The following is a 15,080-nucleotide window of genomic DNA, read 5'->3' as shown; positions in this document are numbered from 1 at the left end:
GGCCCGGAGCCGGGCGACCGCGGGGGGTGCCCCGGGGGGCCCGTCCTTCGCGGCGGAGCGGGCCGGCCGCGCGGCGCGCCCTACCTCCGCATTTCCTCCCGCTGCGCCGCGCCGCCCGGCCCTCCCCCGCGCCCCGGCCGCGGGATCTTCTCGTTGCTTCCGCGCTCTGCCGCCGCCGCGCCGTCCGCCCCGGCAGCCGCCTCCTCTCCCGCCCCGCGCCCGCGGGCCTTCCCCCGGGCAGTGGCGCGCACAGCCTGGCACTCGCACCCGCTGTCCCCTCGCCGCCACAGTCACTCCTTCTCCATCATTTCCGGACAATGAAACATCCCACTCCGGCTGGCGGCGGTTCTGCAGGTCCTGCCGCCCGCCAGCGACGAGCCCGCGGGCTGGGCTGGGCTGCGTGGGGCCGGGTCTGGGGGGCCGGCCGGCCGCGGGGCGCCTCGCTGCCCCCAGCCGGGCCTCCAGCCATAGAAATTCCCCCAGGAGACCTAAACCCATCAGGTAGAAATAGGCAAGAAGGGGAAAAAAACAGGATAATGTGAAAGGGAGGCTTTCCCGCCCGGGCAGGGGTTGCAGTGCGGCGCTGGTAGCGGTGCGGGGCACGGCGCACGGCGCAGCGCTGCTTCCCGACTTGGCCGGGGCGCTGTGATTGCCCGCAACCAGTTGCGCCTCGGCGCGGGGAGCGGCACGTGGAGCGCCACAGGGCCACAGGCTCCCGCCTGCCCTTCCACCCCTCACCTTCCCCTGTCCCTAACGGGTAACATGCACATATATCCATAAAAAGGACTCCACAGCGGGCACACAGAAATATTCAAAGAACACGAAGAATACAACAAGCAGTTTTCAAAAGTAAAAACCCTAGAGTGCAAACTACTTCCTGTGCTGTCATCTGCCAAGCAGTGTTACCTGAACTTTCTCCATATACGAAATACCTTTCTTTCCCGTGGCACAGACTGATGTGATCATCAGCCTCATGCTCCGTTCTTGCCCACACCATGGGGTACTGCAATTATTGCTCATGTTGCACATGCTGGTGTCCTCAACCTACTTGGTTTGCCTTGCTTATCACAGTATGTCACCTTGCGCTATCAAAGCTTGCTTATGTTTAAAATGTATTTTCCTTTAAATTTACAAGCAGGTTTTTTGTTATGGTTTAGTAAATATACTTTACTGATATGTCTCATTACAGTGAGATATTTAGATAGATATGTTTTTTGGGAAACAAAAGTAGGAAGACAGCCAAGTTATAGACTATCTGCGTCCCAACATATGAGATTAGAACTGGTGGATATTTATTCTGATATCACGTATGCTAAGGAATATGCTCAGATATTAAAAGTTCACTTTTTAAAGTTTAGCATTTCCCTGCCATGTTTGCAAAACAACCACGACAGCGTGTAAATACCTGACTAGGAGCCAGTGCTGTGTGTAAGCCCACACTCTTCAGGGCCAACTCAGACTTCAGAAGTCATCGGTAATTTTGCACCATTGTATAGCACTATTATTGACATTGTTGGTGCAAAAGAGAACAGTGTGACCAAAGGTCCATATACTTTCTTCTAAGAAATACTATAATTTTAAAGCATTTCAGTAACCTAAGTCTTTCTTTAAGTTTTTATATAATGAAATGGGAAGAAAAGGAATGTTTTTTGTAGGAAATAAGCTGTGTAAAAAAATCCATTTGGGGCCACACAAAGTTATTATTGTACTGTGGAATAATAATAATATTGGTTTCAATATCTACACTTCTCATCTATGAAAACATTGCATAACTTTCCATAGTCCTCTCCTTGCTGTCCTGAGGGCAGAGCAATTGAGACACAAGGTAGAATGACTTACCTCAAACTCCCAAGTGAGTCAGTAGCAGAAGAGAGGTTATGACTCACTCTCAACATACAAGCTTGTGTTTTTCCCTCTGAAACTGGAAACATAGCAGAGAGCAGTGGGAGGAGCAATAATTTAGGCAACCACACCCTACCTTCAAAATATTTCATTGGATAATAAATGCCTGTGAAAAGCTGATACTGTGCAGGGTTGGTGGTTTGGGGTTTTTTTTCCACCTTATCTATGAAACCATGTGGTAAACTCCATGACTTTCAGCTTATCTTCTTTTAAAAGATCATTGGATGAACTCATCCTCCCAAGGTTCAATTGTGGAATTTACAGCAACTGGATGAATTAACAGGATCTCCAGCAGACATTGCAGCTGATGTAGTGGGAGATAATCCTAAACAAAATCAGATTAAGAAAAGGTAAGAGAATTCAATACAGAAAAAGCACAATTCACTGAAATAGCACATTAAAAATATTGTGCAATACATAATATATTACATACCGGAGAATGTGATAATTCTAAAAAGATGGGTCCAGGTGTGGTCACTGTTAATAAGATATCGCAGATTGGCAAAGCTCATTGGCAGAAGCATTTCCTGACAGTACAACATACTTCTAACAAATACTCAGCTAATCTAAAATAATTGTTGTATTACTTTCTTGTGTAATACGTATCATTCTAAAATGTTATTGAAAATTCTTAGAAAGTAGGCAGTTCAGATATTAACACCAGCAGTCTTTCAAGTCAGCTACAAATATGAGATACACTGTATCTTATTATAGCAACTGAATTATAGGCTGTTGCACATAAGTATTCCAATATAGTCTTCCATTGCTAGACCATAAAATTCAGGTCTTATAGGCAAGTAATGGCAGATTTTGGAGTGGATGTGAAGAGAAACTCAAAAGGTTTTTAAATGGAAAATAAGTACAGTTTGTAGGCAGGTAAAAATGTCCAAAAAACCCCCCCAAAAACAAAAAACGAACACCTCACAATAAAACCATGCCACCACCAACAACAAAAAACCCTCCAAATTTTTTTTCTCTGTTAAAAAAAATGAAAACACATCTCTATTAAAAGTGCACAAAATGTAGAATGTAGTCTTATGTCTTCAGGACAAAATTGTTTATCATCATTTCTTAGCCTGAGTTCCTACACAAACCATGCAACAGATATTACCTCCAATCAAAATAGACTTGTCACTGAACAAAATAAAGTGTTTTAGAAAGACAAAAGTTGTTTGTTTAAAGTAACCCACAACATCAAAAAAATAACTGATGCAAAGGTTATTTAGTCACATTATTAAAATCTGGAGCTATATTTCTAGCTTGAGTTTTCCGAGGCAAACTTCTAGTCTTTGTGCTTTTTTGGATATCAGATAGTTTGTTTTGGAGGAAGTTGTGAATAGCAGAGATGCTCATCTCAACAATGCATAACTCTTCCAATAAAAAATATGATCAATAGCTATTAATTAGGGATCAATGCAGGTCTAGGTATCCAAATTTTCTCCCTATCTTGACATTACTCTTTCCTCCCTAAGGCTACTCTTCAACTGATGCTGATTTCCTTCTGTCAGCAGGAACAGAGGAAGCTGAAAACATTTTCCATCCATCTTAACACCCTAGATCACTTAAATAGTTCTGAAAAATGGACAATAATGTTATTGAATCTTTTTGTGATTGATTGCTTGTACCTTAGTACCCGTGAATTTAAATTAGGCTTCTGCTACGTCCAAGAATATGATTTTCAACTTTGGAATATGCATTTTTAACATATCGGTATTATTCTGAACTTCATCTCTTTTCAGTATTAGGATCATGGCAGGATCTCTGTCCTAAACATTTTATAGTGCAAAAATTCTGAAATGGGAAGACTGGTTTAGTTAAAAGGGCTAAATAAAAAGATTGGAGTTAAAACCAAATTATATTGTAAAATAACAAGTGAATAAAAAGATATACAAGTGAAGCTTACAAATTATTTTTTCTTTTAGTTTAGATCAAAAGCAGAAATATGTGCAGTATATGCATAAAAGCACAGTAAAAAAAAAAGAAGTGCCTGCTTTGGAGTACCTTTGGTGCCTGGTGTTCATGGCCTAGCTTGTATACTACCCTTCTGCGAAACATCCTGTTTAAAGCCGTGTAAATTCTCAGGTGCCAGAGCAGAGTTGGTTGCAGCTGTGTTGTAGATAAGGATTTGTACTTCATAAAGCATAAAGTGCTGTGGGATTGACAGTGCCTTAGACACCAGCTGGTCCTAACAGGGCAATCAACTCCTTCTAGGTCAAGGAAAAATCCACCTCCAAAGTGCACAAACGTAGAAGCAAATAAATAGTTGAATATCTAAAATGAAACTAGAGACATGCTGATTTAACTCTTTCCATAACCAGAAATGGAATAAAGAAATGCATTCTCTTTTGGAGAAGCAACTTGTTCCAGTAATGCTGTATATTGACCTGGGAGCAAGAGGGTTTTCTACCATAAATGATACTTTTTCAGGTTTGATGTTTTCCTGCCACAGGATGGACTCCATAGTGGGGAGAAAGGGAATATGAGGCTTAATGACTGCTTTGTGCTGGCTCAAGCTGTCAATTGTGAGTTAAACTCAGTGTAAACATGAATTTAAAATAGGAAAAGGGATTTTTCTCCATTTTATTTTTCTGTTTTTTAGTAAGTATAATAGTGTAAGAAATATTTTGTTTCTGTAAAACGTCTCACACAGGTGGCAAAGATTTCATTAAAATTGATAAATTATTAAGTAAAACAAGTCTCTGAGATTAATTATTTTTGATGTAACTCCAGTGAAGTCCTAGGAGTTGCATGAAGACGAATTCAGCTCGACAAGCTTTGTCCTGCTTAGGGCGAAACACATCACATGACATTGCTTATGGTAGTTTCAGCTATTACTTAGCAAGCTCAAGCAAGTAGCTCACTGAAGCAGGTAATAGACCCCATGAAAAATAACAGATCATATATTCAGGCATGCAAAATGACGTTTCATCATAACAAAATGTCAACTAGTAATTCATTACCTTCCTACAAATAAGTCAAGAAGAAGTATTCAGTATTCAATTACAACTAAGTGTACTGGATTGCAACAGTTAATTTATTTGCATATATTCCTTCAGTTATTCAGTGTTTCACTTTGCAGTTAATATTGTTCCTTCATTAATAAAAAGCTTATTTAGGATTTCAGAAGAAACTTTAAATTCAGCAAAAAATAATGTTTCAAACTCAGTACTGATTTTTTAATGCACTCGATTATTTGGAACTTGTCTTCACATTAAAGATCATCTCAGCAAAGGCAAGCAATGGACAACAGCATCTTTTGAGCTAACTGGGCAGGAATTTTAAGAGAATATTGATTAAAAAGCTAGCTGAACACAGAATATTGTAATGTGAGCTATATAGAGACTTAGTAAATTTATAATCATGTAGTGAATTTACCTGAAACATTAAGTCCTAATAATCCTAGAGGCTGTATTTATAGCATACAAAAAAAAAAAAAATTAAGCCAAATATTTCTGATGTTTTTCAGGGTAACAAGGCTCCTTTTGCTTCTGCAAATTCCTTACAATTGTGAGTATTCATGAAATTTACATTACCTTTTCTCAGCAGTATCAAACTAATCACCAATATCAAATGATGTTTAGAAAAATACCATATCTAGAATTCTACAAAAACCCAAAAATATTTCCATGTGAAAAGAATACCTAGTGAATCCTTCCCAAAAATTTTAAAATTATAAATACTAAACCAAGCATGTTTTACAAATAGAATCAGTAATGCAGTGGAACAGAAGACTGTGATATATTGCTGTGTGAAATCATGGTAACACATCCTGAGATCTATAAAAATTTAGTTAATTTTGTGCATCTTTAATATGAATTTATAATACAGAGTACAGTTGCTCCTTTTGAACTGCCAGGGAGTACACTATGAATGAGTATTAAAAACATTGTGCATTCTATCTTATATTTTCATAATATACTTACTTACTATACTCTTACTTACATATTGTGTATTATTCCTAATACATATTCAGAGCACATATTGTAACAGCTCCTTTGGAATCACTAACATGTATTCTGTGAATGTGTATTAACAGCTGAATGCATTTGCATATTATGAGTCCATAATACTGAATGCACAACCTTTGACAAATCTTTGATAAAAAGTCATTGCTACACATAGAATCAGAATTTATTTTCTCATGCTTCTCACTCTCAACTGTGCCATCTTACACAGTTATTTCTCACTCATATCTTTACAACTGGAAAAAAAAAACCAGTACCACAGTAATTCTGGGAATTATAGTTTTCTTGAAGTAAAGTATTTCATGAGGTTATTTTTTTCCTCTCTTTGTTCTATCTCATAATCAATATTTTCTTTCATTGCCTGAATATATCCTCCTAGCTTTTCATTTTGGCATCCATATAAATGACTGGACTAAAGTCTTATCATCAAGTGCTCATTCGGATAGTTCATGTAAAATGTAAGTCATAGGAAAAACTAACATAAAAATAAACCTCAGTCAGTTCTACTAGTATTTTTAACTATCATGACTTTATTTGTTTGTATACTTGCCTAAAATAATGGGGCTTTTGCTAGCCAGGAACATACAATTCTCTACATTGAACAGAACTAAATTTAAAAAATAATGTTACAAAATAACATGATTACAAAACTTCATTTGAATCAAACAGTTACCATTTGTCTACATTGACAGACAAGCTTTCTTGCAACCGAGGCAAGTAAAAATGGAAAGAGATCCTTCATTTGTCTAAAACAAGGAATGAAGGAAAAATAGTCATCTGCCTCAGTTTCTTACTTTGCTAAATGAAATGAATACAAATCTTGGGTCTAGGTTTGATCTAATTCTGTGACTACACTGTTAGGATGGGGATTTTCCCCAGAAAGAGAAAGAAAAGCTAAGGAGCACTTGGCTTTTGCTCAGTTCCCTTCCTTGTCCTACAGAGTTGCTGAAATAACTAGAAAGGCACAAGAGGAAATTACCAATGCCATTTCAAGGACTGCATAGTCACCATACTGACTATTAGTTTTAAAATACTTTCAGTTGTATTATTACTTTTTAAAATAAAGCAGAAAGTATTTTATCTCGTTTTCTAAAATGAGTGAACTTGAGAACAATTGAGTGACATTGGCCTCACATTGATGCAAACAAAATTGGAATCTTGACCCATGGATACAGCAATCTGTAAACTATCACATTAATTTGCTCTACACTTTGCAGGGAAATATACAATTTGGGAATTTGGTAAAACAAAGCGAGTGTTTAAGAAATACACAACAGATTTCTATACATATCCACTAATGTCTGTCTAAGTATCTGTCTAGACATCTGTAGTTAACTACACTCACAATGTGCATGCATAAAGGATATGCTACACTAGACCATGAGATTATACATTTATCCTCATTTGTGAAGGTGGATGCCTAGAACTCATGAATGGAAGACATGTTATAAAGTATTTAATCCTAATCAATATTTATTAACAGAGACAAAGTAACAGTAACACAAACCTAAAATATTTTAGTAAAAAAACCAGCAAGATGGACTTCTTATCATGCAATAATTAATGAAGTTTTATGATTTATTTTAACCCTAAAGTGCGTTTTGTAAAAACTCTAATTATACTAATGTAATAAAAGAAATACAATTGTCACTTAATTTCATTAAGCATGACAGATGACAGTTTCAAAGATTAATGCTGAAACTTGTGAAAATTGCAAGTTCAGGTTGAAGTGACAATAATATGGTAACAATGGGATGGAATTGTGCTTCTCACTGCCTTAATCAATACTAAAACTTATTTTTTCATGTATAAAGAATGTTTAATTTCATTAATTTATTACTAAGTTCTTTCTGCATAAGTCTTTCTGTCTTTGGATTTTGGATGCATTTTAAAATATGCTACCTGTTTATAAATCCACAGCCAATCTCATAAAATATCACCATTGGAAAACAATCAGTTTTCTGCATGTCATGTGCAATTTTGGAGATTGATCATATAACTAGATCAGTTACAGGGGACGTGGCTCTATTAAAACTGGAAAAGTTGTACTCTTGTCACCTATACTCTGTGCAAAATCAGAAGATTTACACTTGTTCAGCTTATGATACCTCACTTATCTTTGCAAAACACAGGCTATACCTACAATCCCCTAGCAAAACCTAGATTTTTAATTTCCTTTTGCGAGTACACACACTACCAAACCAAGTCAGTGTTATATTTAGCTTAGCAGAGCCTGTATCATAGGTCACAGATCTGAAGCTCTTGAGCTGGGACTGAGAAGATCCTACCATAAAATATTTTAATTACAACTTCATGATTGAACACACAAACACACACCCCATGCTACTGTGCATAGATGAGGTTTGCTTATGTCACACTTTGTGATAGCCCATGTAGTTGAACCAGTTAAAAATTTTAATTTCTAATGCAGTTAATAAACAGTGGTAAGGTGTGTGTACAGTAGACTTTTATGGACAGCTATCAGCAAGAATGCTTACAGCACCTGAATAGAATAAAAAAGCAATTATTTGGACTATTTGCTTTAAGTGTGAATAAATAACATATAATAAAAATTGATAACTAAATTTAAACTTCAGAAGTGACAATTATGGCAATTCCCTTTTAAGCAATCTCTTTCACAATTCTATAAGGTCAATACAAGAAGGGTTTCTGGAGCAAACTTTTAGCTCTGGGTTGGGACACAAAGACCTTCCCAAGTAAAAATATAGGCAGTACCAAGTATCAGACCATACTGAAACCTACTCCTGTCAACACATCTAACCTTGTCTTTGACACTGCTAAGGACTAGAAGTAATGTAAGCATTTTCATGTTGACTGTAAATGACCATGAACCTGTTGTTTGCTTTCTCCGCTTATATCACATATTTCTGCCCTTCTCAGGTTGTATAAGCTGTAAGTTATGAACTTGCAACTTATATTGCTCTTTACATCTCCTGTACATCTGGCTCATTATTCTCATAACCTACCAAAATTCACATATAAGTGGGTAATATCTTTTAAACTTATTAGTCCAGTTTGATTAAGAGACAATGTTCGTAGTAAAGGAGTATATGAGGCAATTTATGGCTTTTGAGGGTGATTAAATGCTGAAATGGATCCAAGGCATTCAATAATCACAAGAGCTATTAATTGCTGGAATATTCCAGCCACATGACTGTTTTTCCCATCAGCCAGTAAGAGAAGCACATTTAACAAACAACATTAAAAAGACAGATTTCCCTGGGTAAATAAAGGTTTTAAAGCGGTTGAGAGCACCTGCTCATGTCCCATGAAGGGCAGGCATAGGTAAAATTTATATAGAATTCAGAAGGAATCTGTTCCTCTCCCTAAGAGCAGGGCTAAGGACAAATAATTGTGTGAGGGGAGTTACCTGCATAGAAACTGAGGGCTGAGACTGCAGTATGGACATATGTGATTTGAGTTAGGATTTATGACTCATTTTCATATTGCTACTGTAAAAGGTTAACAATTATCATCTGTGAAACTGGCCTGTTAGCACATGTTGGAATCAAGTCCAGAGTGGTTACAATTCTCCAGTATTGTGGGAACAAGCCTATTTAAATTTTACCTCCAAAGATATAGATGAAGTAAGGAGTGACACCTTAGAAAAAGGCCACTGCAGAATTAGAAGAGAGGTTCTGGTGGAAAACCCTCCAAAGAGCTTGGAGAGGAAGTTCAAGTTGGGAGTTTGGGGAACTCATTTTTTTTTTAAACCCGAGAATATTAGTCTGTAATCTGATGACTTCCAGAACTGGGGAAACCAATCTGTACACATCTGATGACATTTCTGGTCATCATTCTCCTTTTTGCTCTTCCTCTAAACTCATATGCATTGGTCTAAATCTATATAAAATTCAACCTTCTTTTCATTTAATAGAAATGAGGAAGGAAATTAGAAGGAAGATGCTGAAGAGTTGGGCAGGTTTGGAGGGTCTGTCCAAGCAGACTACACAAGAAGCAGATAACTTTGCTTCCACTGGAAAGCTAGCACTTCCTTGACTGTTAGTCAGAAAAGAAATATAGCATGTTTGTCCTTTTCACTGACCATTACAGAGCAAAAGAACTGAAGGCCTCATTTACCCCAACAGTTTTCTGTCTTCAGTTTTCTGACGTTCTCATTTCATATCCACTAGTAATGATTCACAGAGGTAACAGGAAGGAAAACTGAATTGGTGAATATATTTAATAGTGTTTTTTAATAGCATTCTGGCAAAGGTAAGAGATGGACACTACTGAACAGCAAAAGAGTACTTTTATTTACAGTTGCTAGGTGTCTCATTTCAGTGTCTAGTTTCTTCTCCCTAGGGAATTTCAGAAGTGGGAGAAGGAAGTAGGAAGACCAAGGAACACATCATTGCTGAGGGACACTGATTTTCACTTCTCTTTGCTCACAGATGCTCTACAATTCCCATTACACACACAGTCTCACATGGTGAGAGGGCAGACCTGAGGAACTGCCATGTTGAATCACTCCATAGATTTTCCTAGAGCAGCCTGTCTCAGAGAGCAGGCAATGCCAGATATTTCAGGGATAGGTGCAAGAATTCGGTAATAGAAGTGTGGAATAATTTCTTCACATCTACACACAATGAGATCTTATGCTAATTTGTAAAAAGCAAATCTGATTCTTTACCCTAGACATCAGACTTGGTCCATATAAGGGACTATCCCTACACATAAATGGCTTATAGAGTTCAATCATTACATTCTGTTCTTCACAAAGGAATGTATAAAATTTCACTCTAATATTATGAGGGATTTAATTTTTGTTCTCTAAAAAGCACTCAAACCTTAAACTGAACATGGTCTCAGTGCGTATGAATTTTGAGTCCCAGACAAATTTCTTTTTTTTTTTTTTCACAGGAAACCTCAACTCTCTTCTAAAATCTACCACAAACTTTCACTATATCTACAAACAAAGCACTTAATCTTTGCTTGCCTGCTTTTTATTATCTATGAAATAAGAATGGCAGTATTTGCTTCCCAGGAAGGTTATATTCACCTGGGATCCTGGGAAGGCAGGTACCAGTGAATTCCAAGCAGAAATTATTCGTTAAAACTCTCAAGACAAAAATTTGCAAAATCAGTAAACACATCTGTCAATGATCTTCACCAGGACCTTGTCAGGAGTCTCCATTAGAAGTCTCTATTACCAGATTTTTAATCTTGCCAGACTATCAACATTCAAGTTTGGCCCATCTCATCTGTCATATTATTGACAGAGATGGCTTTACCCACTTTTGCTTTCCTTAGGCAGTCAGAAAGGATGTGATGACAAAATCAGAGCTACCACTGAGATACCAGGGTAGTTATCTCTGAAAGCATACTGGGTCACAGTTTAAGAACAATCCCACAACACTATTTAGAAGTTGACTGGCTTCTTGTTAAGGACATAACAAATCAGCTTGTTCATTCTTGGGATGATAATGCCATTTCACTGAAGCACAACTGAGTTCCTTTTACATTTTCTGTGTGCAGCAAAAAATTCCATAACAATACTTGAACCTTCTGAAATGAATAACCTCTTGAAGCAATAAATCTGTTAAAGAAAAAAATGGTTTCTGGTCACTTGGGCTATGTGTTTAAGGATTTGAACTTTCTTAATGCCTAAAACCTGGAAAAAAAAGTCCAGAAAGGACACCCAATTAGAAGGATATTGACTCATCCTTACAAAGAGGTGGGGGGAGGTAGAAAGGGAGGAAGGAGGGAAGAGATCAAGGCTCATAACAAAAGGCCTATTCATTTATAACAGCTTGGCAGTGGAACCATTCCAGCATGCTTAAAAATACTTTATCCATTAGTTGGGAACTCTTTTCTAAATGACAACTTGATGCCCACATCTGACCACCACCAGCTCCCTCTTCCCATTGAACGTAGTAAGGTTCAAGTGATCAAAAGCAGCTTACCACCTCTTCTGGACATTGTAGGGAGGTGAGGCAGAGTAAAGCAAAGGTGCCCTGTGCAAAACAAAAATCCCTGACCTCCAGCATACAATGAGGGGAAGAACAATGCCATTCAGTTCCTCCCAGACTATTTTAAGAAAAGAGAATAAACAAATAGAACATTTAGCTAGAGTTCTCCTCACATGAAAAACAGGAATAGCATAGGTCGACCAAGTTATTAAAAATAAGATAAATTAATGACTCAGTATATGAGCTCAACGTTAGTCCTTTGCAATTTTATATGATGGTCTTTATGCTAAGCTCTGATCATGCACCTGAATAAAATCATCCAACATATTTCACCAGTGTTCCTACATATTAGCTGATGGGTATGCATTTTTAATTACAAATACTAAATGCTTGTTGAACAGCAGAATTTTTTAAATCAAATTATTCACTCCTAGGAATGCTTCCTTCTCAGTTATAAAGTGTTATAGCTGAAACTATTTATATTTTATGCCAGGGATTGTGGATACAACTTCATATAAAAGCTTTTCTTTATCTGAAATGTGATTGTTGCTCTAAAGTTGGCATTTCTACCTTTTCCTAGTATTTTGTTGCATATGCTTTCAGAGTTTAGTTTGAAGAAAATAAATATCTGGTTTAGTGTGTGTTTATTTCTCTTGACACAGACGTTGCATCCTTATGTTAGTTTGCATTGAGACTCTGGAGAAGATTCTGGGAAAATATTGTACAGTTGATCTTCTCATCAAAGTATCAGCTTTTCTAAACGTGTCAATCAGCTACAGCAAGAAGTACCCTATATTACAATATATGCCATCTGATTCACCTTCTTACAAGGATCATCTTTGTAACCTTCTCTCATGTGGATATTCTTAATAACACTAGCCCTATATAAATGCAAAAAGACTACATCTATATCTACAGCATCTGTTTAAAGTAAAAATATAGGGAAAAAATGCTTAAGTTCTTATAAAACAGTATTCAATAATTTATATTTGGTATTTAGATTTTAGATATAGAGCAACAAGGTTTGTAAGAATTCCTTGCTGTCTTTGTTTAGGTGATTACTTTTAAGCTAGCATGTGGAAGCGGTGGTGAAAATTGACATTGTAAATAAATATTCATATATGTCCATTTGCTCTTGAACACAGTTCTATTGTAAAGAACTCAATGAGTGTATACAATAACTACCTTTTTAGGCAGTTATTTAGGCAGTTCCTGAGACGTGATAGCTCTTAACCTAGGTTTGCAGGTACCTTGAAGTGTTTATGAACGATACAATCTGAGTTCTAAAATATATCTCCTTTAATGCATGCAGGCATGTTGTAACCCAGCTCTGCAGAAGGCTTAAGAAAAATGGCAGGACAAGATCAAACATTTGTTTACATCTCACCTCCGACAAAATATACTTTTACTTTGGCTGACCTTTAAGTGGATGTAACAATTACATAATGCGGTAAACCACAAGCGAAATAGAGAAAGAGAGACCACAGGTCACACTATCCAAAATGAGCAAGAAACAAAATCTGGTTATGGTTTTGGCATGAGAAGTGCTATCTATGTTTTATGTGCAATGCTGGGCTTGTAAATGTTTCTAATCTAATGGGGAAATGTACCCAGACTTTAATAGCTCATTTCATTTTCTAGGCTACATCAAAGAGCAAGATGACCTCTACACAACACCGGGAATGAAAAGAATTCCTGAATTGTGAGCCCAGCCGCCAGGCAATTTCAGAAGCCTTCCTGTTGCTGCCTGTCTCCTGTCTTTTGACGAGTTGGCTCATTGTTTGTTTTTTTTTTATCTAAGAGCAACATTTACCTACAGCAAAGGAATGCTCTGAAGATTAATTCATTTGCATGCCATGTGATATATATGCTGGGTAACAGATATCAGTTGTGGAAGATAGAGTGCTGCTAGCAAGCTGTCCAGGACAAACTACCTGGTGGTGTCTGTTGACTTTAAGCGCCTTGCTTTGTCACTGCTCACAGAACGAATCAGGGCAGAAAGGAAAGGGTCTCTGGGATGCCCTTCCTTTTCTGATCCATAGTAGAAAAATGCCCTGTGGCCCACAGCCAGAAGACACTTGTGCAGACTGCTTCCATGTCCTTATGGAAGGTCAGGCATTGAGCCTTGCATAAACTTCTACTTCATTCCTGCCTGAGCTTCTCTGTCAAAAGTACTTTTAGCTCAGGTTGCAACTTAATGTATAAGCAAAGATGTTGACCCTCAAGCAAAACGAAGGATGACCAGTTTGTCTGTATAGGTGTAGCCCATATATCATGTTTCACTTTATTATTGAATTCTAATTTGTGGGGCTAATGGACTCCTTAAAAAAAAGAAACACTTAGAAATCCGTGCCTCCTCAAACATAAACAGTCTTAAACCAGATCTTAGTACAAAACCAGCTAATTATTAATAGAAATATTACAATTAATACCTCAAACTCAAAATGTCACTATTCTTTTTGTCTACAATAACAATATCCTGTGCTCCATCCATAGCATGAAAATTGAGGTACTTTTGCATATCCTAATAAGTTAAATAAACTTTTCTAGAACGAAAACTATACCAAATACAACATGAAGCAGAATTAAACACTTATTAATTCTGTTTAGAGAGATACATAAGGAAAGGAATGTTTATTTAATTAAACTTATAAAATAAGTAGAGAACAAAATAGACCATTCATCTCTGTACCAGGTAAGACCAAGTTCAATGTACCTCATTATCTTGCCTCTTTTATATCTCCTTTAACGCATACAGGCATGTTGTAACCCAGCTCTGCAGAAGGCTTAGGAAAAATGGCAGGACAAGATCAAACATTTTTTTGATCATCAAACATTAGCTAGGAGAAGATGCCTATGCAAGAACAATTATATTTCATAGAATAATAGAATGCTAAGGGTTGGTATGGACCCTAAAAATTATCTAGTCCCAACCTCCCAGCCATATGCAGTGACACTCTCACTAGACCAGGTTGCTCAAGGCCTTATCCAACCTGGCTTTGAACATTGACAGTGTTGGGGAATCCACAACCTCCCTGGGCAACCTGTTCCTGTGTCTAACCACCCTCACAGTAAAGAAACTTGTTCCTAGTATCTAACCTAAATTTCCCCTCTTTCAATTTGTACCCATTACTCCTTGTCCTGTCACTACAGTTCCTGATGAAGAGTCCCTTTTCGGCTTCCGTGTAGGCCCCCTTCAGATACCAGAAGTTTGCTGTGAGGTCTTCGCACAACCTTCTCTTCTCCAGGATGAACAACCTCAATTTTCTCAGCCTGTCTT

General features: G+C 37.5%; 1 protein-coding gene and 1 long non-coding RNA gene across 5 annotated transcripts in view; one reads left to right on the top strand and one right to left on the bottom strand.

The window, feature by feature from the left end:
• MDFIC (MyoD family inhibitor domain containing) overlaps positions 1 to 1,935 on the bottom strand; it is a 58,516-nt gene extending 56,581 nt beyond the window's left edge. Inside the window, exon 1 of one of the 4 annotated variants that reach the window (XR_003534039.1) lies at positions 1,840 to 1,935. The gene's annotated coding sequence lies outside the window, so the exon portion shown is untranslated. Of the gene's footprint in view, positions 1 to 84; positions 104 to 267; positions 377 to 1,839 lie in introns of those variants that run through there. The other 3 variants (XM_027682201.1, XM_027682202.1, XM_027682204.1) reach the window with 3 other exon arrangements.
• A 92-nt stretch (positions 1,936 to 2,027) lies between these two features.
• On the top strand, positions 2,028 to 14,749 carry LOC113966991. Its single transcript, XR_003534040.1, has 4 exons — positions 2,028 to 2,252; positions 5,369 to 5,409; positions 12,463 to 12,656; positions 13,442 to 14,749. It is a non-coding gene; the product is annotated as an uncharacterized LOC113966991 (long non-coding RNA).
• Positions 14,750 to 15,080: the final 331 nt, after the last annotated feature.

The sequence above is a fragment of the Neopelma chrysocephalum genome, unplaced genomic scaffold (genome assembly GCF_003984885.1).
Source record: "Neopelma chrysocephalum unplaced genomic scaffold, ASM398488v2 Primary Assembly neopelma1_62, whole genome shotgun sequence".
NCBI lineage: Eukaryota > Metazoa > Chordata > Aves > Passeriformes > Pipridae > Neopelma > Neopelma chrysocephalum.
This window is presented reverse-complemented; position numbering and strand designations above follow the sequence as displayed.